This window comes from Rhea americana, unplaced genomic scaffold, assembly GCF_003343005.1.
Source record: "Rhea americana isolate MKP2758 unplaced genomic scaffold, rheAme1 scaffold_7, whole genome shotgun sequence".
In the NCBI taxonomy this organism is placed as follows: Eukaryota; Metazoa; Chordata; class Aves; order Rheiformes; family Rheidae; genus Rhea; species Rhea americana.
This window is the reverse complement of record NW_028186867.1, coordinates 3373419-3389464: the sequence shown is the minus strand read 5'-3', so window position 1 is coordinate 3389464 and position 16046 is coordinate 3373419.

The following is a 16046-nucleotide window of genomic DNA, read 5'->3' as shown; positions in this document are numbered from 1 at the left end:
AAGCAGAAGAGACCTTTGAAGAGCTCTGAATGGTGAACTTCTTCTCTTTTAAGTAGTGACAATGTTAAATTTAGGATAATACTTTATAACTCAGACAAAACACAACTGATGTCATYGGTCAAACAGTACGAGTCCAGGAGAATAAAGGTCTCTCTCAGGAACAGCAAGGAACTTTTGTGTTTGCTACTCTGTGCTTAAAGTAAAGGATAGCACTAGAAACTGGTCTATCATGCTATATTTTGAAAGAAATGTTAAAATGATCCAAATTAAAAAGAATGCAAATCTAATGGATTGAGATTGTATTAAAAGACGGTTATCCTTCACGAACATTTATATTGAAAGTATCATAGTATTTCTTTCTCTAAATATCTTTGTTCTGAGATGTCTATAGCATTAAGAGTAGAGAAATTAGTAACAAAGAGGGAATTAAAAAAAGTATACCAAAAATCATTACTAACATATATAGGAATTATTTTATTTAGTGATTTTATGTAGAATTAAATATATATACATGTATGTGTGCACGTTTGTTCTCCTTTGGGATGAGCTAATATCCAACAAATTTCATGCTTCTGTTTCAAGACACATAATTAAAGCAATAAAGGAAATATGTACATTCATGAAAGTAAATTAATGTTGAATAGATCATACCTAGGCAACAATAAGTCATRCTTCTTCATCTTGAGATGGTAGTTTTCCCAATGGAGAAAAAACATCTGGTGCTTACATAGCAGGGTTCTTGATGTTAGCRTGTTTCTTTAGACATCTCTAAATGAAAGAAAATGAGCAAAAGTGYTCTGCTATTCAGAATCAATACATATTGTGTGTAGCGGAAATGAACACAAATGAAATGGAAGGATCTCTACTACAGCGAAACCAAAGAAAACTCAATTAAGGAAGGAATTGCAGGCTTTAATGTTAAAAATGTATTTTGTCCACTCATACAAAATATCTTCCAGGTATCTTGTTCAGTTTCAGGCAGGTAAAATATTGAAGATTTTGGAACAGAAACCAGGTTCCCTAGTTTGAAAGCATAACACACTTGAAAAAGAACTCTTCGTAGCCATAAYATATGGGACACATCTACAGCTGTGCTTCTTCAATGCCCATTTCTTTGGTGTGAGGAAAGAGTAAGAGAGAAAGAGAAGCAGACTTCTTAGCCCCGAAAGCTATCTCCAGTTATGACTATTACAGTTTTCTTATGAAGAATCATTTGTGAACTGTACAGCTATATCTGTTCCAGTCATTAAACAATGGCAGGAATCCATCTTTTCAATTCTGTTATATTCAAGGAATAGTCTCCAAATAGGATTTTTTTGATCTGAGATGGTTAGGAATGGAGAAAAATCAAGGTGTAGTGAAATGATGCAAGTCCTTCTCAGCCACAGGATACAGCTACACTAGTAAATTGTAAGTGCCTCAAACCATTGTCTAGGAGTGTAGTCAACAGTTCATGAAATAGTCTGTGTCCATACTGATAAACTCCTGTAGCCTCCAAAGCAGGACAGCCACAACCAGACTGATTATTTTGAATGAGCTTTGGCCTGTATCGGCTAATAAAACATGCCTGGGAATTGTTTGGGAGACTGCTAGTGAGCAGTCTGTTACAGGGGCTAAAGTGGACTCAATTTCCCAGGTCTGGGGAGAAAACTGTCCAGGGACTACTCATGCAGTCATACCCGAAGGCAGCTTTCAGGACCTGGCTGTCTGCTCCAATTGCTTTGTCACTACCCCTTGATTCATTGTTGCTGTCTCCTTGACCTTCCTCCTAGCCTCTTGCTTGCACGTTCCCTTTGCCTATCTGCTCCCCTCCTCTTCAGCCGCCACTGAAATTTCTTTGACCTCCCGTGCTGCATCGTCACCTTATTTACTTCCTTTAATGTTGCTTCCTTTGCCAACCTTTTGTTATCTTTTGCCACTGAGTACTGSCAATTCTCTGCAGAATTCTGCAAAGACCAAGCTAATAACCATGTTGGGACCTACCGAACCCATCCAGAGYCACTCATGCCTGTGCTCTGTATTCACTAGCACTAGATCTGGATCCAAAGGGAACAGGTGCTTCACCTGGCCTTGTGTGAAACCACCTTAGGTTTTCTAGATGAGACAATTTTCTAGGGGCCTCAYGCTACACCACACTTCATACCATGGCTAGCATGGGTGCCTCTTAGGGGAATTCTCTGACATTATTAAAAAATGAACATTYTAATTCAAAACAGCCCTAAACTGGGTATCTGAACACATCTGASAGATGTACTGCTTTAAAGGTCATGGAAATAAAGGAAGACTTACCTTCTGTGTCCTAAAGTTTCTGGCAGGAGACAGGCCCTTAGTCAGCTCAGCCAAGAGCACAGGGCTGATGAGCATGCCAAGTAATACAGTTGTAGTTATTATCTGAAATTTTACATGCTGGAACTAGACTGTATTTTCTAGAGTTGGCCTTTTGAACAGGAGTGACTAGATTCCACCTAAATGGACCTTTGTTGAATGCTCATTGCAGATCATGGCAATTTTCATGTGGGTGGGACACGCTGAATCATGCAGTTCTGTGGAAACCAGAAAARTATTTTGAAAACATGCATCATGTATCATTTTATTTTTAAACCATGTTTATTTTTAGCAGATTAGAAGAAAAATCTTTAGCATCAACCAGTGAAATGAATTCTGSATGTCTGAGGTTCTGCTTTCATGTAAAGTACAGACACAGGGTAGAACCACACAGTGATATTACTGTAACACAACAGATTATCCCATACCACAAAAAAGCAATGCTCACAGTTAGTGGCAAATACAGGATAAAATATCTGGAAAATCTAGTTCTAAAATATCAGAATTCATTCCTTTGTTTCAGCTCCAGGTCTTATGTATGGTCTTATCAAGCAGTATGATTCATCAAGATATAAGTTTTGGTCTGCATTTAGATTGTAAGATCTGTCAGTTCATGTTGTGGAATTATACAAGTTAGAAATAGTAACAGAGGAAAGTAACAACAAAAATATCAAAAAAGCTCTATCAGATTGTACTAGTGAACCTAAACTATACTGCGGATGCTGTTGGAATAAACTGTCATCTCTACTCTGCCTTCAACCAAAATGAAAGCTTAAAATGAAAATGTGTTGTTCAGATAACTTACAGAAAAATTTACATGCAATGACATAAAATATTATGTGACTCTTATCCACAGAGGTACATCTTTACAACAGAGAATATGACAGAAATAGAAATTGAGAAGGCAAAGGAGAGAAGATATATTCAGAGAGCTCAGTGTGACCAGAAAAATTTGAGTGTATCTCTCTTTTTGCTCATCTCYCATCCAGCTCAAGAATATCTCCTCTGTATCAACAGATATATAAAAAACAGAAAAACAGACGTCTTTCTACCACATCAGTGTTCCTGTAGTAGATGAGCTAGAGTAATGCATGTGAGCAATACAAAATCCTGCCTCCTGGCTGCCCGGAAGAGACTAGTTGATTTGGATGAGTGGCTAAAGGCTTGTTATTCTCATTAGTATGATAAGGGTGGCTGAACATGTTCTGTGCATTGGCTGTTCCATTTCTGTGTTGAATTTGAAACAATGTTGTACTCATCTACTGGTCTTATTTAAGCCGCGCTGTGAATTTCTGTGGTTTCTTTAACACAGTTTTTCCCAGAACATGCAGGTATGGACCTAAGAATATAAAGTAAGATGGGACCTTCCAAAGCAGTTAGCTCAGCTTTCTYCTGCTATATGTATGCAAATACTTCCTAAAAAGCCACGAGGAATCTGTTTACTGAGCTTCTAATACCCCAGACCAACACAAATTGTACTATTTCTTGTTACCACAGACACATATTCTTAGAGAAAGCTTGAGAAACTCTGTCTTTTGCTAAAACACAAAATTATATGGTATTCTTTTGTAGCTGGCACACACYCCATGGATGCAATACCTCTCTTTCCTTTGATATTTGCCTTTCCAGCCTATTATGAGAGAAATCTCTGAGTTTCACTCAGTGAAGAACCAGTCCGTGGATGTTTTTGTAAGTGTTCTACAAGTGGTTGGAAGTGGGAGAAGGCAACATAAATGTTAAATTTGAACAAAAGCTTTTGAGTCTAACTGTCCATTTAGTTGATTTTGCAGGTCAAAATACAAGTCATTTTTCTGCATGCTACAAAATGGTCTCTGACCACTTGGGTACTTGTAATTGCATTACGAGAAGTAGTACTGTGTGGTAGAAGCTATTAGCTGATTCATAGCAAAGAACATATCAAAATGCATGGGATTTACTGTCATTCTCATGGAACTGTTGGTTTTGTTTTTGGGGCTTTTCTTCATCTGTATAGAGTATATACAGTCACAGCTTAACTGTTTAAAAACTCAGAGGATCACCCAGGTTACAAGTTTTTCAACTAAAACTTCCATAATAGCAGCTTATGTTTTGATTTWGACATGAAATAAGTATTTCTTTTTGAGTTTGAAAAATGAATAAAAATCTGTGCCTTCTTTCCTACTGTGACTAGTTAGCACACCAAGCATCTATTCACAATCCCCTATACTTTACTCTGCCATAAAATGGAGGCCTTACATTTAAATTACCTGATTTCCTAGGAAACTTGTTTTATCTCATAATTTGAGTGCTTTCAAATCCCCATACAGGATCTACAGTTTGTACAATTTAGATTTCTGAAGAGTCTTGTGACCTTGAGGCAAATATGCATTGCTGTGTGTTGTACTGCAAATGCAGGCAACTTTTGAATCCTTGTGTTCTGAGAAAAAAAGAATTACATCTTTGTTAATGCTATAGTGCTTGAGGTATTTATATTAAATATAATGCAAATATTTGATTTTCTAGGTGACTGAATGTGCTTAACTTAAAGACGGATCACACCCACTCTCTTTCAGTAATATAAAYGTAATATGATAACTGAGTAAGAGAAATACAGGTTTTGTTGTAATTTCCAGTGTGACAAATTTAATTCCTTAGTTCTGGAACAATATACTATCTGAGGAACAGAAGTGTGTAACTCTTCTAAAAACATAAAAGAATCCAGAAATGTAAGCTGAAATAGCAAATAGTAAATTATATTTTTTTCTTAAATCTTTGCTTAAGGTTTTTTCTCTCATATTTTTGAAAGTAATAGTAGGTGGGTTCACACTGAATAACACCTTTTCTATAAAATAATTAGGGATATAGGAGATGAAAATGTGAACAATATTATCCCAGAACAGCAGATACAGATAGAATACTGTGTTTTGTTCCCAATTTCTCATTCTGAGTATTGATTTGGGAGCAATTATTTCAGGTTACAAAAATCAACCTTAAATGTACACAAGGAAAAAGAAAAAGAAAAAAAAAAAGAAAAAAGAAAAAAAACAGTCCCCCAGATATTTATCTAATTCTTAAGGGTTTCTCTTAAATAAGAGCATACTCATGGAGTTAATCGTAAATAATTAACCAGAGACAGTTAATTCAGTTAATTACAAGTGTGGACAAGCCCTGAGAAGTGGACCCCACTTCAAAGTTTTGCAAAAATCTTGTTGTGCTCTGTCTATCACTTCGTAAGGTATGTTTGGAGTATTACAGTTAGCTGAGGCTTATTTTTGTTTGTTTGTTTAGTTGAAAAGATAGCCCTAACAGGATTGCTTTAGATCAGACTTCACAGAGAAGTTTTTGTTACTAATATTTGTTATAAAATTGGGTAAAAAACATCACTATCAGAACAAGTATCTTTATAAATCTTGTGAAGACGATCCTTTGTCTAMAACAAAGGCAAGAATAAAAATTTCTCCCGAAAGCTTTCAGTAGCATTTAGATCTATCAAGACTGATTAATTTGGAAAAAATACATGTATTTTTCAGCTGTTTTTTCTTTACTAGTAGTTATACAGCATGTAGGACCATTCCTTTAATTATTTTCCATTTTGAATATTTTTTGAGCASTTAAGATGTCTCCTTTTATAATAAATTATCTAGTTTTGTATTGAAAACAGATTCCTARCCTTAACAGAGTCCCAGGGAAGATAGATATGACCAGCTTTCCTCTTGGGTTCTTAGGAAATGTACATATATTACTAAATCTCAAAACTCTGACTGAATCATCAGCAGCCCACAATCTGCAATTATCAAAAAGATCCAGAGTTTCAGAAAAAGTATTTTGCTCATTGATGACAAGGTGAACCCAGAAAAAGTTTTCAGTTAAATCACACAGAGATCTCTGAAGAAGTGGTTCTCTGCCACATTATCTTTGCAGTGATTTCCTAATAGTGAGAGCTAATTGTTCTGTTAGTCCTCTACTGYCTGAATACCAGTAACCCTTCATATGATCAGTAGTTTTTTTGGTCCTTAGAATATTATCCTGCACTGTCTCTGGGATGATATCTCATATCAGCCTTTTAGAAATATAAGCATAAACACAAACACACACTCAGTGAGGAGGGTAGCTACTCTTTTTCAGAACAAAAATATTTCTTTTTGCAATTCAGGCTTTTTTTCCTAATTGCTGTTGAAGACTTATGGAATAGGTGTCATTTTTGAGCCTCACTGCTGTGGTTATAAATGTTTTTGCCCCTTGGCTGCTACTGGAAGCAGATGGTAGGCTGACAAGATCTATTTAAGATCTGAGTGCCTTGAAGGAAGTAAAAGCAGTAAAGACAGGTAATTTAAGGCATGGTGAGTGTAAATCATACCTTCATTAGCATAATTGTAAAACTAGGCTTTGATCTTAAAAGAGAAGTGTCTCACACAGGGATCTGTACTCCATATTTAATATATATTTATACTCCATCACAGTCTCCAGTACAGAGACTTTGTCAAAGACCCTGTGTGTCCCACATTTCAGTCTTTCATAGGAATAAAAAACGTACTTGGTCAGACCAAAAATCTGTTCAKTCCAATAGTTTCTCTCTGACAACAGCCAAAAATGGATGTTGAGGAAAAAGTATAAGTGAATCATTTATGATTTTTCCCCAATACTTCACCAATCTTCCATCATTTTCACCACTACCACCTATAGTTTCATGTATTTCTTAAATCGTTGTGGATTTTTCTTCCATAGGCTTGKTAGGAAGCCTGTAATCTGTCGTTTTGATTGTATGCATTTTGGCATTAGTCTTACTGATTACCTCTTTTCAGGTCCTCATTTTGAAGAGAAAGTATGTGAGATTTGAAATGCTATTTAATAGCACCCAGCTATCTCGCCTTTGGCTACAAAGTGAACAAGCTTTGGCTGGATTCCAAGTGCAGGCACCCCAGTTAATTGCCAGAGGATATGATTTTTGAAGATGACATTTACTTTTAGAAGACAGATTACCGCTTAGTATTAGGTAGGCTAACATAGAGCAGTCCACAGAGGAGATAAGAGAAAAATTATGTCTTGATGTTTACAAACAATRGAATACATCTCCCCAAAAGGCTTTACAAAGAAACAGAAGAGTTTCTGTAGGATATAACTGGCAGCATATGAAGTCCAGGTTCAAATTTAAAGCAGTGATTGCTAACAAATTAGCTCAAACCTAAAATCAGAAATCTAAAAATATTAACCAAAACTTTCCAGTGTTTAATGAGTAGCTTTTTGCCATTTTCAAACATTATTCRATTGGCTTAAAAGCATCATTTTCATTAAAAGGAGATACGTCCAGCAAGATAAATAAACAAGGTAACACACAATGCCTAATTCCTAACACATATGTATAATGAATTTAAAGTATAATTTGCCCTAGTAGGTCACCTGCTAAGCTTGTTTGCTTTAGCAGCTGAAGCAACATTTCAATCAGAGTTTGTGATTGCCAGGTCTTGCTGGGTAGCAAGACCTAATTTGAACCACACTGCTTTGATTCTACAGTGAGCTGAATCACTTCTGCTTTCTGCTCCTTACACTGCTAGCAGCTTGCTGCAGTCATATCTTTCTAGCCATTCCTTGCTCTACTCATTGATGCCCACCATGCTGATTAGCCCAGCAGAGATCTAAATAGATTTTATTTCAGATCTGAGCAAATGTGAGTTTCTGAAGTCCTTCTCAATTATGAAGGACTGAAAACAAAACCTAGTCCTCCACAGCATACAAAATTCTTCAACATTTTTTTTCCTTATTTTTACACATAGACAAGTCATGATTTCTTTGTAAGTTCTAACCTCTGAACCCTGATGCTGAAAGTTATTATCTTGTGTGGCCACTCATCCTATGTACATTTAGGCGTGATTAGTGGGCTAGATTTGAGTACAAAATTGCAGGTAGAAATTTTTCCACATTTGATGATAGGACTCTGTTTTTAATAGTATTGCCTCTCAATTATAAAACAAAACAGAACATATAAAACAGATATTGCAGACTGGTACATTGGTCCTCTTACCTTTTGGCCACCAGACATGGACAAAACTCGCTGTCCTTTGAGTTTTTGGAGTTCTTGTTGGGGGTAGTGAAGGGAATCTGCAATTTTTGCTTTCATATTAGGCCACAGATACCAGACCTACACAATGATCTTTTTTACTATTTCTTTGTAACTTTTTAGATCAGAACACTAACTTAATTTATTTATTTGCTTTTGATAAAGTTTGAAATTTGCAAACATTTACGATCAAAAAAGAATAAAAATAATATTGAAAAGAAATAAATAAGCATCATTCTGATCACAAATTGAGCACTTAAAACTAACTTAAGACAGAGAGCAAGGCATCAAACAGAAGTTTAAAAGGTACTATGTTTAATAATATATTTTTTGTATGTAAATATATTCATACATTGATAAACCAATTCTTTGTTGTCTGCCATCTTGAACAGTAACCTATATATCTTGTTAAATGAGGGATTTTTTTATCCTGACTTAAAAAGCCAGTTTAATGGCTGCAATAGTTTCACATTCTATGGAAGAAAAAGCATTTTACATACCATTAATTAACCAAAATCTAAGACTATAGCTAAAAAATCAATTGAAAAAGAAATGACAAAAAATATGTAGCATATTTTATCAACACCAAAGAACACAGACCCATGTAAGTCAAAAGTTTGCTTTACTTTAGCAAAACTCCCGGAAACTGGAGTGTCTGACATGTCTAGACTGTATAAGGTAGAGATACTAAAGCTAGAACAAACCTATTCCTGCCTGAGCTGTTATGTCTACATGATTCMAAGTGAAAAATACTCCAAATTCAGAATGGCTCCAGTGCCACTCACTTAGACATGCCTGCCTCATACTCCATTGTACAGCTCAAGCGTATCCAGGATTAATTTCCAAAATATGTTTGGGTGGCTTTGTCCAAGGAAAGAAAAACCTCATTAGACTTGTTTTGCTATTAGTAATTGAAGTTAGAGAGTGAGATTGAAAGGTGTATGAGAGAGAAAATTTGGGTATAATTAACCTCTCACATACAAATTTGTCCTGTTTGAACGCCATCTTTTTTGGGACTTTGATAAAACCGAAATGACAGCAACGTTTTTTTAGAGGATGCTTCTCATTTAAAAGGGATTGTATTTTCTTTTTTCATACTCATTGCATAAGCCAGTCATTGAAATGCTCCAATAAACCATGATAGACTTAGGAACATATTACAGAAAATTTCTTGAGTGATAGAATGCATTGTCTCAACTCATCAAAGTATTATTTCACCAAATAAAACTTGACGGTCTGAGAAAATATATAGGGAAAGCAGCAAAGTTCTTGAGATTGTAATATAGCTAGTTTGCCTAATAAAATTTTATATGATTATAAATGTGCTCAGATTTATATGTCAGGTTGTTTTTGTTGAGAAATAAGTTTTTATGGGAAAGGCTTAGTAACAGTCATGTAAATTTTTGTTTTGAACTGCAGATTTGGATTACATTGAAGACAAGATCTAAAATAAGAACACATTTAGGGCTACAAACATCTACATCTGCCAAGTACAGCGGTAAATTGAACCTTATTTTAATCCTAGTTTTAGGGTCAGAAGGCTGCATAACCATATACTTAAAACACTTTAAAGCATAATCTTTAAAAACCCTCTGTTATGTATTTCCTTGATATTTCTAAGTCTAAATAGCTTTGTGAGTGTGCATATACATTCTGAATGCTTTCTTTCCATCATATGTACCATATTCTTTGTATATAACTTTCACCTTCACAAGACAAAGAGTATGGTCTGTATTTGTTATACATATTAAAACAAAAGAATTTTGCAGCTCCAAAGACTTATGATTACCTGCTCTAACATGTCAGCTAGAACTATACTTATTCCAAAATAAACATATGAGATATAGTTAGGAGATTCCTCCAAAGCCCTTTCCTGTTCGGTTGTTATGATTGAATATCTTACAGAAAACATCCTCTCGGTGAAAAAATTGGCCTCCTTGAAGTCAACAGCAAACATACTATTGACGTGAATAAGATCAAGATTTCTTCTCCAATGGGAACACTGTAATAAGCCAGAATGAGGTAATTTGAAGTAGCACTGATCCCCAAACTACATGCTTTTGGCTAGGCACCACACTATACCTGAAACTTTGAAAATCTCATCTGTAATCACAGCTGCTGCACAAACTCTGCAAATTCATATGAATGCCTCTAAGAGAATGTCTCCAGTGAAGTCAGATCCAATGCAAAGCACAACAGCTATAAAAATATATTAATACTAAACAGCAGTGTCTAACTTTGAGGTTCACTCTTTAGCTTTGAGGTCTAGGCATCCTCAGTAGTTCTCACAAAGACTAACCTCCTCAGAACTAGAACCTGTTCAGTAACTAACTGAAAATACTGATGAGAACATTATGAGATAAATGTCCCTCCTTTGCATCTGGGCACCTTACTAAGCATTGGAAAGGATCTTTTATGCCCAGGATTTATAACTTAGAATTTTGAAAAGCTTTTTTGTAAAATGGAGACAGATAAAGCATAGGAATATCCTACACTTCATTATTAAACACCTTTAAATCTGAAGCACTTGGTTTGCATATAGGAAAAAACATATTCAGCTCCCTCCCTTGCCCAACTATTTGCTTTCACTCACTTCAGAGCACTGTTAGTCACAAGCTGGGGCCCTTTTTGAGTGCAAGGATATTGTCAGCTCTCCGTTCGACTTTTGTGAAGCCACTTAATGCTGCAAAATAGCAAAAAGCATTCAGGACATCAGAGATCAAGAGTATACACAAGACTGACTAGACCACCAATTAGGGCATTTATCTGGCAAGGGAAATTCAAAAGTTCCAGTTTATGGTCTCRTACTTTTATTGTTCATCCATACAGTCTTTGAGGATTAAGGATAATAGGATAGAACTTGCTTAACCCAGGACAGCTAATAGCAAATTTGTAGTCTTTAGCAAGTTAACATTAGCAAATTGCAAGCGTAGCAAATGTTTAGGAGATTAAATACATTATTCAGTTAATGATCTTTGTTGGCAGCAGACCTAGAATGAAGACTGCTTAATGGGTATAGGTAACTCCTGATGACCAGCTCTATGAAAGATATTTGGCGATGACAGTCCTCATGTGGAAATAGACACACGCATAATTTTTAGGACCTACGATGCCTAATGGGGAGCTATACCAGAGAGGATAATTCTCATAATTATATACCTGTTATGTGAACTTTGCATAAGCAAACTWGAGAGACTTAAAAGCAATTATTGAGAAACTTCTGTGAATAAACAGTGGCAGCTGCTGTGGTTAAACATCTCACTCCCTTTTTTTCTTTTTTTTTCCCCTTTTTCTGGCAGGAGCCATCTAATGATGTATTTTTTATATGTTTTGCTAAGACACTTCACAGTATAATTGCTAGTCTATGTTTCAGCTTCACAATAATTGGCACCACTTTTAAACTCGGTGTCCTTTATGATGTCCTAGATGTCCTACAATTTAAAATGTCATAATAAGTCTGTTTCACAGAAAGGTTTTGAATTACTTCAGAACTTGCGTATTGAAAGAGGAAATCTAGGTCATCAAGATTAATGAACCTAAGTCAATATTGGGATGAGGAAATAAAGTCAACTGGTTAACCCAATTAAATGTTTTGAATGTTTTAACCACAATGAATGCAAAAGTGTGTGAAATACTTCATTAAACTTTATTCATAAATAGCTATTTTATATATATATACACACACACATATATACACATATATATGTATATAAAGCATACATATATATATATATACATACACAGTGTGTGTGAGAGATAATGTATTTATAGAAAAAGAAACAGAGACAGACAGCAGGAGAATTGCATTTAACTGCTTATCAACATTTATGTCTGTGAAGAATTGATCAGACCCGTAAAGGGCAGAAGCAGATCATTGTCAGCTCCTTGACTCGCTCTGTGAGAAGATGAAGGTGAGGAGAATTAGACACTCTTTCACTTTATTTTGCTTGCCTAATTCATTGAAAAACATATCACTTCTGAGAAAATGACTTAAGTATTTGAGATTGAGAAATAATTAGTGCTCAAATATTTACAGATTATTGGAAAAATGAGGTGCAAGCATAGATGAGGCATTTTGTAAGCATGAAGTTTTTRTTTTGTATCTTTACATATGATGGTCAAGATCTGATCCAACAGATTAAAGTTAGAATGTAAAATACATGTTCAGCCTCTTAAGGATGTGACTTGGTTTTCAAGAACTTAAGCATTCACTATATGCAAACCAATGAGAGTTACTGGCTTTTCAGACCAAATATTTAGGAATCTAGGTAGCATTTTAAGTCAGGTTACATTTGAGAATATTGTCTCTCTCACTTCAAACTAGGTTGTACTTAGACATCAGCCGCTTGTGCTTAGATTCAGCTTTTTAAAACTACYGAGTCAACAAAGTCGAAAGCAAGGTAGTGCTTATATAAGGATGACAACGCATTGTGAAAAAGTTTTAATGATATGATCATATGCTATATTTAGAGGAACATGTCCATGTTTTCTATCCTCTTTCTTCTATGGTACTGCCCTTTCTTCTAAGGTACTTTAATCAAAATTCTCTTCTAGATTTTTCTTCAGCATTCATCACTATTGCATTTGAAAATTAAAACCCCTTTTAATGTATCACCATAACTTTTATGTCAAGGAAGGACTGCCATTTTGTCACTGGAAGATACGAACAGAAAAGTGTGAAAAAGTTCTGCAAGATTAGCTCCCTAATTTGAGATTTCTAGTACCTGCTATTTTCAAAATGCTTTTTATGTCCAAAACTTAGCTCCCACTCATTCCTATTTGTTACTGTGACTGAGCAGCATGTCCATCAATTAGATATCAAGTCATCAAGCTGAGCGTTCAGAAAATAGGAAACACATAATAACGACCATCTGTGAAAGGTATAGATTAAATGACTTGACATAGGAATTTTCCARAGAATCATTCATTTGCTTTGACTAATGAGACCTTTTCTCTCTTCTTGCAATCACATTAGTCACTCAGTACACTCTTTCTAAATTCAGCAACAAACAATCCTACAATCAACAGCTTTCTTCAGCACATAATACTGTTTTCTTAACAGAGGAGATCCACTGTGTGCATTCAATGAAGGACAAAGAAAAGAAAAATAGCATGTGACCATGTATAGGGAGCATAGGCAACCTCAAGTCTATCTCATCTTAACAGATATATTGACAGATATTAACAAGGTACTTTTCTAAAAATCTTTACATTTCTCTGTGGTTTGCACTGGTCAGCATTATTACCTGGTCTTCTTAGAGATCAAGCTGGAAAAACAGAAATGTGATAATACTGAAACTCATTTTAAGGTACAGATCTTAGGAGATAAGAACCATCTTTCAAGGTTTCTGTAGTCTCTCTCTATATTATTTAGGCAGCTACGGTAAGTTGGCTTCTAACTTAAATGCCATAATGAATCCCTACGAAAAAAAGAGAGAGAGAAAAAATATTTTGATCCTATAATTTTGATAGTAAGCCATTATAATGAATACTTCTTTTTAACGTCCATTTATACTATAATTTCTGCTATTTATGGTGGAAAAAATAAATTGATTCATCATACTGTTTATTCATAAAAATTTACTCAGAAATATTATTTTTCTCATCCATACAGTACATAGTGAAAGAACATTCACAGGGATWTGTTGTTACCTTTCATTTTCAAAAGCTGATACATCAGTACACTCTTCTGTTACAGAAGTGATGAGACAGAATGTATCTAAAAATGAGACTTCTAAATAATACAGCATGTTCAAGCATACACTTGTCTCCCACAGTGCCCCACTAATCTTATTTGCCAAAAGCTTTCACATTCTTATCCAAACAACGAGCACAGTCTCAGAGCATGATCTCACCAGGCAAAAATACAATGCAGAGATGGAAAAGAAAAGCAGTCTGAAACGAAATGTACGGATGGTCAGGAGTAAGAGGAATGTCAGATAATGAAGCCTTGGCAAGCTACAGCAAATATACCATGAAGAAAAATCTTGCATTGTAAGGGGATAAATAATCCTTTTCTCTTAGCTGATATGATCCTCAGCTAATATAGAGAGAAACGATTATTACTGAAGGGTCTCATTACTTAGTCCTAGCCTAGGATGGACTAAGACAAAGGTATCTGACTCTGAAATAGATGGAAATAGATAACATAGAAGACTTAGCACCCAGCAGCGCACTCAACCCTTTCTTACTTCTTTGTAAGAAGTTACAGTTCAGAGTATAGAACGTATAAACATATCCCAACACATCTGTCTTTCACTTCTTTTAATTTCCAGTTAGGGGAAAAGTCCCATTTTCAGTGGTAGAAGTCTCAGAGCAAGGTTTTCATCTGATTATGCTCACGTTGCACAAGTTCTAGAGGAAGTCTGTGCTTTCAGTCCTGATGTGCAAAAAATATTTTACATACAGTGTAGGTGTGATGGGCATCCACAAGATGATTTTTTAGACAATTTGTACATTGGGAAGTAAAGGAAGGAAACACAAAAGTGTAAATTGCTTGTCACTGATTTGGCCAGCAAATGGAGAAAGAATTGTGGCTCACAGCAGCCCATCGATCTGGTGGCCAGTTGGCATGACTTGACTCCAGTAAGTAAGTTTTACTGCTTACTTCAGTCCCCTGTGTTTGTATATGCATGTGTGCAACTTGTTAATGAAGTTCATGCTAGCTAATGAGTAGGAGCAGGCCCACATTAAAAAAGGCTCAAGGTCAGAAATGGTAATCAGATAAGGGGTTTGGGGCTTGGGCATGGAGATCAGATGGACCTAGAGCCTGATATCTCTTGGAGGGCCCCATGCTATGGGGTGCTGTTATTGCAGAGATTGAGGATGTGAACACATTTCCCAGGTGATTTTCAATCCAAYTCAGCTATCAAGGTGCTCCTTGATAGTGCAGGAGCTGGATGTCTGTGACGCTGCCCAGGCAAGTGCTGTCGGTGCTCATGTAAAGGCACCTGTGCTGGTCTGCGTGGTGTCCTGTGTATATTGTGCAAATTGCGTGTTATCTACCTTTTGGGGTAAATGCTCAGCCTCACTGCTGGCTGGAACTGCGGAGGGAAACAGCAGCTGCATCCACCATGGCATGGGGGAGACCTCCTGGGTCTGAGAGCACACCAAATTCAGCTGTAGTGGGTCAGAAGGAAAGAACCCACTGGTTCCAGTGAAATGTGCTGGAATCACTTACTCCAAAGACAACCAATAACAGTGTCAGGGAAGGAGGCACTAGTCTATCGGTTAGTAATTTCCAAAGTGGTGTCCCTAGCATGAGAAAGGAGGTGATTTACTCCATGATTTCCTGAATAGGTGTATTGGGCTTCAGAAAAGACAGATACTGAGCAGTGAGGATTTTGAGGGTTGCTTGTTTCAATTTTGGTATTTGAGGGGTGACGACTTGTTTTCAGATGTAATGAGTCTGCCAAGATTTCTTTGCTTGTTGACCTTGGAAAGCCTGTACAAGAATCCTGGGAAGGAAGAACTGCGGCTGAAGAGCTGTGGTTTTTTTTTTTCTTTTTTTTTTTCCTTTTCCTAAATATTCTCATGAAAATTTTGAAATAGAAGAAGGATGAATGAAACAAAACAGTCAGCAGGTACAAGAATGAAAATATGCAGGCAACTGATGAAATAAAGAAGCTGAGTTACCACTGGAAACAGCCATTCCACTTCTGATCTTTCAGTCCTCATCTTCGATGAA